Genomic DNA, 14,547 nt, shown 5'->3' with positions numbered 1-14,547 from the left:
TAGAACTTGGGATTGTACTTCCTGTGACTACAAATGTACTTGTAGCTCAGGTGCAGAAGAACAGGTCAGTGGGTAGCCAGTGAAGGCTGATCTTCCTGACCCGTAGTGCTTCATAAGTGCCACCCAGAACTAGCACAAAAGTGAAAGTGGCTCATTCACTCAAATATCTTCCCTTCCCTTTTACAAAACCCCTGGCTGCTGTGGGGTCTAGATCTCTTCATGATTATTATTGCATCTGGTGTCATGTTTTTCCAGCTGGTGCACTGCTTCCCTGTAGGAAACTTCTTGATGTTCACTCCTCTACCAACCTCCCACCTCTCTCAGGGGGCTCATCCTATGAACCCATCTTTGCTAACCTGAGCTGTGACTGAATAGATAGGTTTTAAAGCTGGTTATGGACCATATGGCTCATATTAAAAATATAGTTACAATTTTTAAATTAAAATTTCAGTTACGTGTATTTAACCCCTCCTTCCTCACCAAGCATCACATAAAAGCAAATCAGAATATTACTTTTGATCCAGTAGCTTTGGTTTTTTTTTTTTTTAGAAAAAGAAGTGAATGTGCTGACAGTCCCTCATAGTTGAATGCCTTTAAAACAAAAATAAAAATTAATATCCAATACTTTAAAACACACCATTATTTTTATAAAAACTTAAAACAAATTGGATCAAATTTGAAGACTATATTCAGAGGGTCAGACAACGTCCTTAAGAGCATATTAAAAAAAGGATCCAGGCAACCCCTTCGGGTCTCCTCCCACTCTGGGAGCTTTTCTGTCTTCTCAATAAATCCTGCTTTCCAACAAAAAAGGATTCCCTTAAGCAGAATTGTTGGCCTCTTAGTGATCATCCATCTTCATATTCTGCCTTTGCAGTCTGTCTATCAGTGATTCTATGGAGGGCTCTGTTTTGGAGTGTGTTCCCTGCCTTGGCTTCTCCTAAGGGGACCTTCTGGAATTAGCCTTGACAGTCTTCCCATGACTTTGTCTCTTGGCTCATGGACTGATTTTTATTGTTCATTTTACTGATCCTTTTTCCTTTTTCATTTTTTGTAGTCCTGTATCATATTGACCCAAGTTGAAAAAACAGAAAGGCAAAATTATGGGTCTAAAAGACAGGTAAAATAGGAAATGGGTGTTAAAATGAGGGAAGAAATTAAGAGAACAAAGAAGCTACCATATATCTTTGCTTAAATATCTAGTCATCCATCAAACTCAAATGGCTTCTTCTGGGTATGTTAAAAAAAAAAAATCTAGTCATCCAGTATGTCAAGATTTAAAAAAATAGATTTCTAAAACAGATATTGTCCTTCCAGTAGAAGATTTAGGGATGCAGTGGGAACACTGCATGGGTGGTTAGCAGGTCATTTTAAACATTTGATTCAAAGTAGCTTTCACGTCTCTTCAGGCTTTGAGGAGATATGATATGATTGCTTGTGGTGGGAGGTGGTGCCATGGTTCAGTTAGAGAAAAAACTTCTTTGTAAAAAAAAAAAAAAAAAAGAACGGGATGACCATTAGAGGTGTGCATACCTCTAATATACTCACAGTAGCTTTCCTACAGCATAATCTAAGCAGTGCGGAGCAGTCAGCCTCCTCTTTCAGAAAATAAAATAATAGGAAATAGCAAATAAAGGGAGAGTTGAGGGCCACTCAGGAGGTTAAGCAGGCAGAGTACTTCCTCTCTAAGTTCTCCTAACTATAGAATAGGGATCCTTAAAAGAGTCTATATTCCCGAAGCAGCCAAAGGCAAAGTTAACCAGAGACAGTTATAGGTCCCTGGCGACCACTGACTTTTGTCATATTCTCAAATGTTGCTTTCTCTGGGGCTCTGGAGGAGGCTTGCCCCGTCTCTTTGCCCCAGAAGAGTAGTATTTTTTTTTCACTTTTTTTTGAGTTGGAGTCTCACTCTGTTACCCAGACTGGAGTGCACTGGCCGCTCCCAGCCACAGCAACCCCGACCTGCTGGGCTCCGGCGATCCTTCTGCCTCAGCCTTCCAAGTAGCTGGAACTACAGGCACGCACTACCACGCCTGGCTCATTTTTGATTTATTGTAGAGATGAGGTCTCGCCAAGTTGCCCAGGCGGATCTCGAACCCTCAGGCTCAGGCAATCCACTCACCTCAGCCTCCCAAAGGCATGGGATTACAGGCTGAGCCACCGAGCCTGGCTCAGAAGAATCAATGGGAAAAAACAATTTCCATCATATCTGAATTAGAATAGAAGAGACTTGCCTTTGAGAACATCACTTGTCTCTGGGTACGTGATTGATATTGGCCACAACACATAAAAGTTGTCACGTGAAGAAGATTAAGAAATCTGGAGGTATGCAAAGACCAAATGCTAGGATTTGTGAACAAACTATTTCCAAGCTATGTTCACTATATCATTACAAAAAAAAAAAAAAAATCTTGGGAACAACTGGCCCAGAACATCTTTTAACTATTTACCACTGATGTAAATGCAATGATAAAAATAACTTTGTAGGCCTAAAATGGAGGTGAGTTTGACCTTGCAAAGTAACTTAAGCCATGCTATGTTACAAAAGTCACACTAAATTTAGCTCCCCCATTTATAGAAATTATGTTTCTGCTCATACATCGACTGTATTTGAAAATCTGATTTTGAAGTGTAGGCAATACTTTCAAAATGTGAGTACAAGAAACCGAAAAATATATACATTCTCTATATATACTGTATTAAGACATGAAACACCTTAAATCTTTTTTACAACCTTGTTTTATTAATAGTGGTATTACACACTACTTCTTTGTAACAATATATTAACTATGTTGGCATCTGGCTGTCTAGAGTTTCCTCAATGCATGTTTCAGCAGATGTCAATAGAAATATTTTAGAGCTGCAGTTCCCAAGATGTGGTCTTTGAGACCCTTTCAGGGAGTCAGCAAGATCAAAAGTATTTTCATAATAAGAATAAAATGTTATTTGTCTTTTTCACTGTCATGAGTGTAATATGGAGTTTTCCACAGGTTCCATGGCATGTGATATCTCAAAAGGTAGAATTCAGAAGCAGATGAGAATCCAGTTGTCTTCTACTAAGTCAGATAATGAAATTTTAAAAATGTAAAGTAATGCCATTCTTATATTTTTTTCTGGAAAAATGTTTATTTTTAATAAAAATGTTATTTATTATAATATGTATTGGTTTATTACTATCTCTAAGTAAATTGATAAATACATGTTTTAAATATTTTTTGACTTTAATTTCTAATATGGTACAGGTATGTAGATAGGTAGATATAGACATAAACAGAAGACCTTTGGGGGGGGTGTCTCAATTTTTAATATGACAAAAGACTCCTAGAGACCAAAAAGTTTAAGAATTGCTGCTTCAGAGTACTAACTGATAAATATCAAATCTTGATTTTATATATTTCCATGAAAACAGTACTTTAAAGTGATTTTTGACTTTGGCTCCCCAAAACATTTATTTATCATTTTACAATAACTCTGAGTGGTAGGCAGGGCAGAAATTATTTCTACCTAAATTATGAAAAAAATCAAGAAATCAAGAATTTTAGATTGCATACTATATAGTTAGCGGCAGAGTAATAATAAAACATAAAGTACTTTCAACTTGGCTCCAATTATTTCTCTATTTAAGTCAGTTTCCCTTCACCCTATATACATTAGTATGATGGTGACATCCTGAAGCACAAAGGCATTATGACACAACATGAAACCAACGGCCACTTTCACATTAAACATCTTCACCTCCTAAGCTAGCTCACTGCCCTTTACTGGAGCAGACAGTAACCATAATTCAATGTTGTCCTGTCATTAAGACATTGTTATCTTCCTTTGTAATTCTTTAGGTTGTCTTAATTTTCTGGTAGTTTCTTTCTACAATGGCCAACAGGTTCGCTAGTATACCGGACAGGCTGACTCCCACTTGAGAATGAATTTCAAAGTAATAGTCTTTTCAGGTGTGTTATGCTAACCCCCTGCTCAAGAATTTATAACAGTTCCACCAGCTCAAGTTTTTATTCTTCTGCTGTTTCTAATGCTCCCATGATTTGGTCTCACCTTCCCAATTTAACCATTTAGCCTTATTTCTTTTCCCTGTAACAAGAATTTATCTTTTCCATGAAGACTGCCTTCCTAACACCAACTTCACTCTCCCTTTCATAATATGATAGCAATTAAAATTTATTGCATACAGGGGATACCAAAACATGTATACACATTTTAAGTATAATGTTTGCTCAAAAGATGACATTGATCAAATGAATGCTAGCATCACCATGCAACAGCAGGAAAGACAAAGAAAATGACAGAAGTATGGTTGAGGGAACATCATACTACACATTGGCACCATAATTTAATTCAACTTTGAAAAGTAATACATAGGTAACATCTCTTAAAATGCGTATACATTTTTTGGCACCCCTGTATTTGCTCATTAATACTTTAATACCCCTGGAAACCAAGCCCAGAGATATTAGCAAATCTAGTCAATGGTAGGGCCAATATTCAAACCCACTGAAGTCTATCACTGAAGTCAGTGCTCTTAGCCATTATATTAACTATATTAGTAATTCAATGAAATTTAAGTGAGCTACATGACCCAAGATTTTATGCTCAGACTGCATAAAGAAAACACTTAAGTGCTGTTTGCAAGAGACACATCTAAAATATATGGATACAAACATTTCAAGTTATAGGATAGAATCACACACATGCAAAAAGTTGATACAGTTAAACTGTACTACAAAAATCATTATTAGAAACAAAGAGGGACATTTTATAATTATAAAATGTTCAATATGCCAGGGAAATATAATAATTTTGACATGTCTAATACATAGCTTCAAAATATACAAAGTAAAAATTAGCAGAACTACAAGGAAAAATAGATAAATTTATAATAATAGTAAAATATTTCAACATACTTCAATAACTATAAAATAAGTAGAAAAAATATCAGTTAGGATACAAAAGATTTGAACAACACAATCAGCAAACTTGAACTAACAAGGATTATATGAGACACTGTACTCCAAAACCAGAGAGAATACTTATTCTTTTCAAATAAAAAAGGGAATTATTGGAACTGAATAATAGTGAAAACACTGTTATCAAAACTTTAATGAATGAAGTTAGTTGGTCAAGTTTTTACTCAAATAAATTTATACCCCTAAATATATAGATGAGAAAACAAACACACACAAAAAGTCGGAGAAATCACTGAGCTAAGCATTAGAGAAATCAGAAACAAAAGTAAAAAAAAAAAAAGTAGAAGATAGGAAATGACAAGGAATAAGGAATAGGAACAGAAATAGAAAGCTTTCAAGTAAGAGAGTCAGTTTAAGTTTTTTAAAAAAATTGATTCTTTAAAAATTGATAAATGCTAACAAATTGATTAAAAAAACAAAGACAGAGAAAGCAAAAGAGAACAAAATAACCAATCAGGAATGTAAAATGAGACGTTATCACAGACCTTATAGACATTAAAATAATAATAGAAGATACTATAAAAAACTTTAAGCCCATAAATTTGAAAAATGTAAACAAAGTGAATAATTTGCTTGGTAAACACTGTCAGAGATTGAGACAAATCTAAATAAAAAATCTGAATAGCACTACTCTATTTAATCTGTAAATAAAAACCTTCCCATAAAGAAAATTCCAGGTTCAGATTGTTATTTGGTGAATTCCACTGAACACTTAAGGAAGAAATAATGATCAATCTTACATAAACTCTTCTTGAGACTTGAAAACAAAGGTATACTCACTAGCATTTCATGAGGTCTGCAAAACCTGACATGAATCATAAAGAAAGAAAAATTACAGACCTATCTTACTTATAAACACAGATACAAAATCTTAAATAAAATTTTAATATGCTGTATTCAGTAACATATAAAAATTCAATACATCATGACCAGGTTGGGTTTATACCAGTATTGCACGGTTGGTTTAACAACAGAAAACCAATCCATGTAGTTTACCAAAATAACAGGATAAAAGAGAAAAATCTATGATTATCTTAACAGACACAGAAAAAGAACATTTGAATATCCATTCATGATAAAAACTCTCAGCAAGCTAGGGTCAGAAGGGAAGTTCTTTAATCTACTGAAAAGTTTGTTAAAAAACAAACAAAAAACAAACAAACCAACAAAACAATCTGGGTGCTGAGATGATTGGATATAATGTGAAGAAAAAAAGAAACCCAGTCTCTACATCATGCATAAAAATGAATTCCAGGTGAACTGTTGATATTAACATGAAAGGAAAAATAATAAGGCTTCTAGAAGGTAATTCAGGATAATTATCTTCATTACCTCAAAGCAGGTAAAGACATCTTAAACAGAACACAAAAAATATTAAATAAAGAAGATCGATACATTTGATCACACTGAAATGTAGACCTATTTTTCACCAAACAACACAAGTAAATAAAAGGGCAAACCACATAATGTAGTGATCTAGTGATCCCCAACCTTTTGGCATCCCCCAGTAGGGGGATGGTTTCAGGATGATTCAAGTGCATAACATTTATTGTGTACTTTATTTTTATTATTATTATATTGTAATATATAATAAAATAATTATACAATTCAACTTACCATTTTAAAAAAGGCACAAATGGAAGTGGTAAATAAAATAATAGGCAGGTCATGTATGAACTAAAATAAGTGTCAGATTCTGACTTAAAGTCTGCCACCAGATACAGCTGTACAATTGAAGTACAACAACTCACTTCCACTCAGTAAGGTTTTGATATGAGTCTGCAAGCAATTGATTTATTATGAACTCTATGCAGTAATCTCACTGCTAATGTTAATCTGCATTTGCAGCCATTCCCCATCGCTAGCATCACTATATCAACTCCACTCTGATCATTAGGCATTAGATTCTCATAAGGAGCATGCAACATAGAACCCTCACATGTGCAGTTCACAGTAGGGTTCATACTCCTATAAGAATCTAACGCTGCTGCTAATTTGACAAAGGCAGAGCTCAGGTGGTAATGACAGCGATTGGGAGAGGCTGTAAATACAGATGAAGCTTTGTTGGCTTGCCCACAGCTCACCTCCTGCTGTGTGGCCCAGCTCCTAACAGGTCATGGACCAGTATTGACCCATTTGTGGCCTGGGGGTTGGGGACCCCTGACATAATGAGATAGAAATTTGCAATACATTCATCTGAAAAAAGGCTATTTGAAATATACAAATAATCCTTACAAATCAATAAGATGACTGATATATGAATGAAAAATGAATAGAGTCTTGAACAGGAATTTCACAGATGACGACATCCAAATAGTCAACAACACATAAAAAGGTGCTTGATCTCATTAGACACCAGGGAACTGTAAATTAAACCACAATAAGATAATAATGTACATCTATCAGGTTGGCTAAAACTAACCAGACAACAATAACACATATTAGCGCAATAGAAACTTTCATATACTGCTGGGGTAGTAGATTTTGTAAAATCCCTTTGGAAAACAGATTGGCATTTTATTATCCATTAAAGTTAAATGTATTCATATTTTATGACCTAGCAATTCTATTCTTAGATGGTCACTCAACAGAAACTCATATGCATGTCCACCTGCATACAAAAATGTTCATGGCAACATAATCCATAACGGCACCAAGTTAGAAATACCTCGACTGTCCATTAACTGTAGAACAGATAAAAGCTGGTATATGCATTCAATAGAATACTATACAGCAAAGAAATTAAATGTACATTAACTACATACAACATGATTGAATCACATAAAGTTGATCAAAATAAACCAGACACAAATGAGCATGCCATAAGCTTCCATTTATATAAATGCAAAAACAAACAAAAACCAGGCAAAGGATGCTTAGTTGGTAAAGCCATAAACACAAACACACACACACACACACACACACACACACACACACACACAGGAAATGCTTATTATAAGACTCAGGACAGCAGTTACCTTTGTGGTGAAATGACTGGGAAAGGGCACAAGAAAAACTTCTGAGGTTCTAGCAATGTTTTATTTCCTGACATAGATGATAGTTACAAGAGTGCTTGATTTGTGATCGTGTATGCTTTGGTTCACTTTTTTTCTGTGTTATATTTCACAAAAAAGTTATAAAATGCAAGAACTCCTATGTTTAGAGATCACTCAGCCGCTCTGAAGATGAGTAGTGAAAATCAGTACAGTAAAGAAATTTGGTGCAGGTTTCTAAGAGTTAATCTATCCTATTTAGACTTGTACCTCAAGTTAGCTGTCATAAATGTAAATAAAGGCTCTCAACTTAAAATTCTACATGCCATGGGTTCACTGCTTGTTTCTGTGTATATGGTTTGCTCTCCCTGGGGATCCAGGTTATCAAGGGCCAAGTATCCCAAGGCTTGGAAAGAACAAGTTTGCTGAGATAGCTCTCCTGCAAGTGCTATTCACTGGAGTTTTAATTTTTTGTGGAAATTATAAGAGTTTAAATGAGCCAGCTTCAGGTGAAACATTCATTCCTCCAATACATTTCAGGGTATTCTGCTTAGGTTCTGCTTTTATAAAAAGAGGAAATCCTTCACCAAGGTCACCTTCATACTTATTCCAACCAATAGTATCACAGTTTGTTTTTCCTACTTATGGACTCTTAACTAGCCTGATTCTACCATGAAGATGAGGCCCTGGCTTAAATACTTTGCATCTCATAGCAGCTAGTATTGAGTTAGCTACGTAACAGACTCTCAACAAATGCTCTTACTGCCCATATGTTTTGATTACTGTATACATATTTAAAATATATATAATCAGTAGTTTTTCTACTGGTACATGATTCTAATTTACATTAAGCTTTGCATCACCTAGGGGAAAACTTTTTGTTATTCTGCTGATATCTGTAAAATTTATATATTTTGCCTTCTGAGAGTTGACAAGAAGCATGTTAATATCTCAGCTTGCACAAGAAGGCAGCTAACTACATTTACATTTAAAGTTTGCTAGTAATGTTAGTAGATTGAACTCTCTGGGGCATCAGGCAAAACTAACAGACCCATCTCATTTAAAAAATAGTCTGAGGATATATGGCTTATATAGTTTTTTCACAACAAATCTAGGAATTTTACATGATTTCAAGCAAATGTGCTAGTTGTTGTTTCAATGCTGTTCTAGTAACATCTGGAAAGGGTATGAAAAGTTCCAAGACTAGAGTTGTTGAACTGTCAGATTTAAGGAGCTTTTTTCCTTAAAACACTCCTGCCCCTTTTCTTCACTTCATGTGAAATAGCCAATGGCTTCCCATAGACAGAGTACTGCACAATAGTTAGAAGCAACAGCTAAACAGGAGTTGAGTTCAGGGACGCTAGAGTTGGACTGGATTTTTAATGCTAAATAATCTTGTAAGACCTAGAGATCCAGTGTACAAAACAAGTCCCCCTCATTGCCTGAATTTACTTAGAACCATAAAACAGCTCTTTTGCATTAGTCAAATAACTTTTGGAATGTCAACTTTTTCACAGAGCCTGTGTCAGAAAGGAGGCAGTTCATTAGAAAAGAGGTAACTTCATTGGGCTTGGGACCCTTATGCAACCTTTTCTCCTAACATTTCCAAGATTTATCTTTGAATTGCACATTTTTGTTAGGAGCCAGCCTTGGAGGCCCACCTGATTGACAGGGTCCTGGTGGGCCGAAGACCCCGGGCCGCAGGGTGAGCCCGGGAAGCTGAAGCCCTTCTGTCTTCCACCTTTGATGTTTGGTGTGGCCGAAGAATTCTGCGCAGTCATGGAAGAAGAAAATGGCATGTTTATGTGAAGTACTCACAGCTAACCTGGAAATGTCATGGTTCATTTTTTCATTTCCCACTGTGCCGTTTGGCCTTTTCTAACATATGCAATGGTTAAACTCTGAAGCACATCAAGAATGCTTTCTTTCACTTGGTTATAAGTTACTAGATATTGCTTGAGTAAAAAATGATATAAGTATATTCACTCCTTATTTGATTTAGAATTATGTAATTTAGTGTTTAGACATAAGGTTTTTTACAAGCACAAGTTTATAGTAAGTTCATTATGAATTCATCATAAGTTCTAACACTTATCTAGGAGTTATATAGGTGATTTATAACACTGTTTTCACAGACTTAGGATGAAGATTAATCGTTAAAGTTTTTACTTAATTCAATCGTTAAAATTCTAACTTAACGTTTATAGAGTGGGCTTTCACTGAATTCACAATATACTAATTGGATACTTTTATGATAAATTAACTAAAGACAGAAAACAACCTTGGGGGCCTGGGAAACATCACTAAAAGCTTCTTTTGAGTTCTCTTTATAAATAAACACTATAGGATAAGAGAAAAGTAACGAAGGCACCTGGACAAGAGAGGAGATTACAAAGCTTTGAAGGTCATAGAAGCCCCAGAGAGAAAAACTCCTGATACATGGAGAAATGTGCACTTGGAAACTTACTTGAGACATTTCAAGGTCTGTAATTCAGGACTTTGAACTAAAACTATCATTTTTGGCTTTATGATAAAGACTTATTAACTAAAAGTAGATAGTGTTCTTGGCTTTTGTCGCTTCTAGACCGCTAGATGGTGGTAACTTTTAAAGGATATGTATGTGAAGGAATTTTCTTTGTCTTGCCCCTTTACGAATAGTATAAAAGCTTTCTGTTAACTAATAAAGGATGTCATCTGTTCAGCAAGCAGGTGTCCGAGTATATTATTTTCATCTTTCGCCTGTTCGTCTCTCCTTCAGGAAACCTCACACCCTTGGCAGGAGCAGGACTCCCGCACATTATATAAAAGTAAACTTTACTTCTGATGGTTACATCTGCAAGATGTCTTATAAAAGCCTATTTAATCTATAATGTACTGAGTGCTGTATTATTTTGACCATACCTAATCATTTATAGCTTTTTTGGGGTGGGGGGGTAAAGTAAATGTATAGCCCTAGGTCAGTATGCAAGAGACAAATATTTCTCCTTCATTTTTCTTCTCCATACCCCTGTAGAGGTTCTGCTAGTAGTAGAGAAAAGGAAGAGAGTTGATATCTCTAGATGCCAATAAGTTATTAACTCTATAATTGTGCTACTGAATATAGTCACCATGGACTGCATGGCCACTTAAGTTTAATTAACATTTTAAAATTCAGCTTCTCAGCCATCCTAGTCACATTTCTAGTGCTCACAGTTGCACATGGCTAGTAGTGACTGCATTGTACAGTACAGATAGGTATAGAACATTTCCATTATTGTGGAAGGTACTATTTTATGAGATAACTTTGTACATTAATTATTAACTAGGCATTTTTAATGGGGGGGGAAAGGGGGAAATAGCTCCTATGAGGACTATGGCTCCAGTTTCTCTCCCCAAATTCATTTATGAGTCATTTTAAATTAAGTATAAGTCTCAGATTCTTGTGTAGGATATGAACTCTGCCTTCATGGAGTTTATGGACTGCTGGGAGAAACAGGCCTATGCAAATGAAAAGTTAATGAACAAATAAAGACAGTATTTGATAAATGAGTGAGCAAATAAATTATCAGAGAAACAATAGATTTAAGAGACACAGAGGTAAATGCAGAACATATGACTTGCTCCCCCTTCCTGCTGATGACTATTTCTCAACTGGTAGAATAGTCTCTGGCCAAGGCCCTCTGTGCCCAGTTTAAATGCCCTTGAAGATATGCACATCTGCTAACTCAAGGCAGTTACTGAGAGTAAACGTCTATGTTTCTGTTTCATTGCATATAATGCTGTTGCTGTATCTTACTCTCTTTCCCACGCTCGGGATATATAATCTCTCCCCACATCTACTGGAGTGTGGAAAGCTTTGTACTAACCAGCCACCATTGGTAAACCCATGTCTTTACCAACCTGCCCTCTGGATGATTTATTCAGAATAGGTAAACATTACATGAGCACCTGATTTGCCCTGATACAAGTACTGTTAATGTACTAGATGTAAGCGGCAAAGAAGAAGAGGCTGAAACAACTCTGAGGTTGATAGAAAACGTTGACAATGGAGAAACAGGTTGACAACAGGGAAGCATAAAAAAGGAGGGGAAAAATGAACTCAGTTTCTGCCTCATTCAAGGAAGCACAGGGAGAATCAGGGACCACACTCTTGCAAAAGCAAAAAATGATATACTAATGTATCAAAGGTTGTAGGACATCTCAACTCAATAACTGATAGGTCTAGACTAGTGTCGTTATTCCTCTCTGTGATAACATCACCAGTTACATCTGAGATTGAATTCTAAAGGAAAGGGGTAATACACGAGGAAATGGAGGTGATGGGTAGATGAACTGAGGAAGCAGCATGGAGGAAAAAAATCTTGGTTCATTAATTCTAAGATTGGGTCAACTTAATCTGTTTTGGAGACTGTTTTACCAAATCAGAGGATGAGCGTGTCTTTCTTCAGATTGTGCAACACAAAAGACTACAAGTATTGTGTATGTTACATTGGAAGGCACAGTACGTTTTAAAATTTCAAAATAAGAGATAACTCCTCTAATTGACGATGAAGTCAAGTTAAGAAAAGGGAGCTAGGCTATTTCTCTTTTGTTATTAAATGTGCAGAAGCATATAGTCAGTTACTCTCGTGGTCATCAGCTGAATTCTGAGCATGCCAACCAGGAACTAGTTCTGCTGTGCTTTAAGGGTGTCAACAATATAGGACAACATATGCAGAAGTCAGAAACTAGTTGTTTTACAGACTTCAGTGTATAATTATATAAGATGAACTAAAGATTTTTAAAATTTAGTTACAAATACCTAGGAAAATGCTATATGTCTCATGTTCTTTTACCCCATGAATGAGGTCCTGATATCTGTGGTAGCAATTTCTGAAATATTTCCCCAAACTCAACCTTAAGAACTAGGAGCATAGTTTATAACTAAAACAAAAATTTGTTTCAGGAAGTTCAACTTTAGTATTTGACAAAAACCAAAAAAACCCAAAAAGCCTCACAAAGTACTCCAAGTCTATATAAGTTTTAACATACAATGCTAGCATTCCAAGATGGTAATGGTGGAATAAGGATATTAACATGAAGTATATGGTCTCTGAGATAACATAGTTATTTCAGAAAAGGCTTACTTTCCTTGAACCTTCATGAATAAATTAAGGATGTGACAGTGCTTATTTCTGTGTCGTGTTGTTGCAAAGATTGAGTAAAGAGCTACATATAAAATGCCTACATTATGGCCATTTTTTATATTTTACAAATTCATAAGCATTTCCTATGTTTCTACAGTTGTACTAAATGATTTTAATAGCTACAAAAATACCATATTGATAATTTAGGTAACCACTTATCTATTGCTAGACATTTGGATTGTTTTCAAAGTGGCTTGTCATCTCTTTTTAACATGAATTTCACAGGACATTAGGACCTGTAAAGGCCGGATAACACCTATTTTAAGATTTATGGGACTATATAAGTCTGTTACATATATTTTTTTTCCTTTTTTTCCCCTCAAACAACACTTTTCAAATATAAAGACCATTAGCTTAAGGGGTGTATAAAAATAGGTCATAGGCTAGAATTGGTCCTCCGACAGTAATCTGCCTAGCCCTCAACTGATAGTTTTTAACCAGTCTGGGCCTCTTTGGAAGTTCACCATAGAGTCAAAATCTCAGTTTTAGAAGTTGGCAAGACCTCAGAGGTCAGCTGTAATCTCTAGCCCTAGGAATGTGGTGTTCTTTAGATTCCTCTGCCAATATTTTCTTATTGTTAAAAAGGTATAAAGTGAGGGTAGTGGCAGGATGGAGAATGACAATGGCCAGTGTATGTGACAGTTTATGCTTTAGCCAATTCTTCTTATTTTTTTGAGTTGGAGTCTCACTCCGTGGCCCAGGCTGGAGTGCAGTAGCAGGTTCACGGCCACCCCAGCGTCGATCTGCTTGGCTCCCACGATCCTTCCACCTCAGCCTTCAAGTAGCTGGCACTACAGGTGTGCGCTACCACGCCCGGTTAATTTTTGATTTATTGTAGAGACAAGGTCTCGCCAAGTTGCCCAGGCTGTTCTCGAACCCGCGAGCTCAGGCAATCCACTCGGCTCGGTCTCCCAAAGTGCTCGGATTACAGGCTGAGCCACCGAATCCGGGCTTTAGCTAATTCTTAACATTTACTAGCTGCATACTGTCGGGCAAGTTAGATAAGTCTGGGTCTCAATTTTCTCATCTGTAAAATGTAGCTTACTTACTTGAAATCTAGCACTGAGCACAGTGCCAGCCACGAAGTAGGGATGAGAAATGAGAACATGATAGAGCTATTTGCTCTAATTGGCTAGGGGTAATAAGGGTCAGTTTTGAGTTACTTTGGTGACAGTGCAGGGAGGGAGAGCAGAGATGGAATAATAGAATCTTTCAGAGAAAGGACGGCGCTGGATCCGCGGTCAGGTCCAACCCATCTACACCTCCTGCTCCAATGCATCTGGCTCCCGCAAGCGCCTCCAGAGGCCCAGGCCGCAACCGAGGAAACCCCCAAAGGTTCTGGCACGCCTCGTGGGGCGCTTGTGGTTTGGCTCCTGGTCCCGCTAGCCCCGGCTGAGTCAACCGGGTTGACTC

This window comes from Carlito syrichta, unplaced genomic scaffold (genome assembly GCF_000164805.1).
Source record: "Carlito syrichta isolate Samal-C Ts95f unplaced genomic scaffold, Tarsius_syrichta-2.0.1 Scaffold302617, whole genome shotgun sequence".
NCBI classification, from domain to species: Eukaryota; Metazoa; Chordata; class Mammalia; order Primates; family Tarsiidae; genus Carlito; species Carlito syrichta.
Note: the sequence above shows the minus strand (reverse complement) of the source record.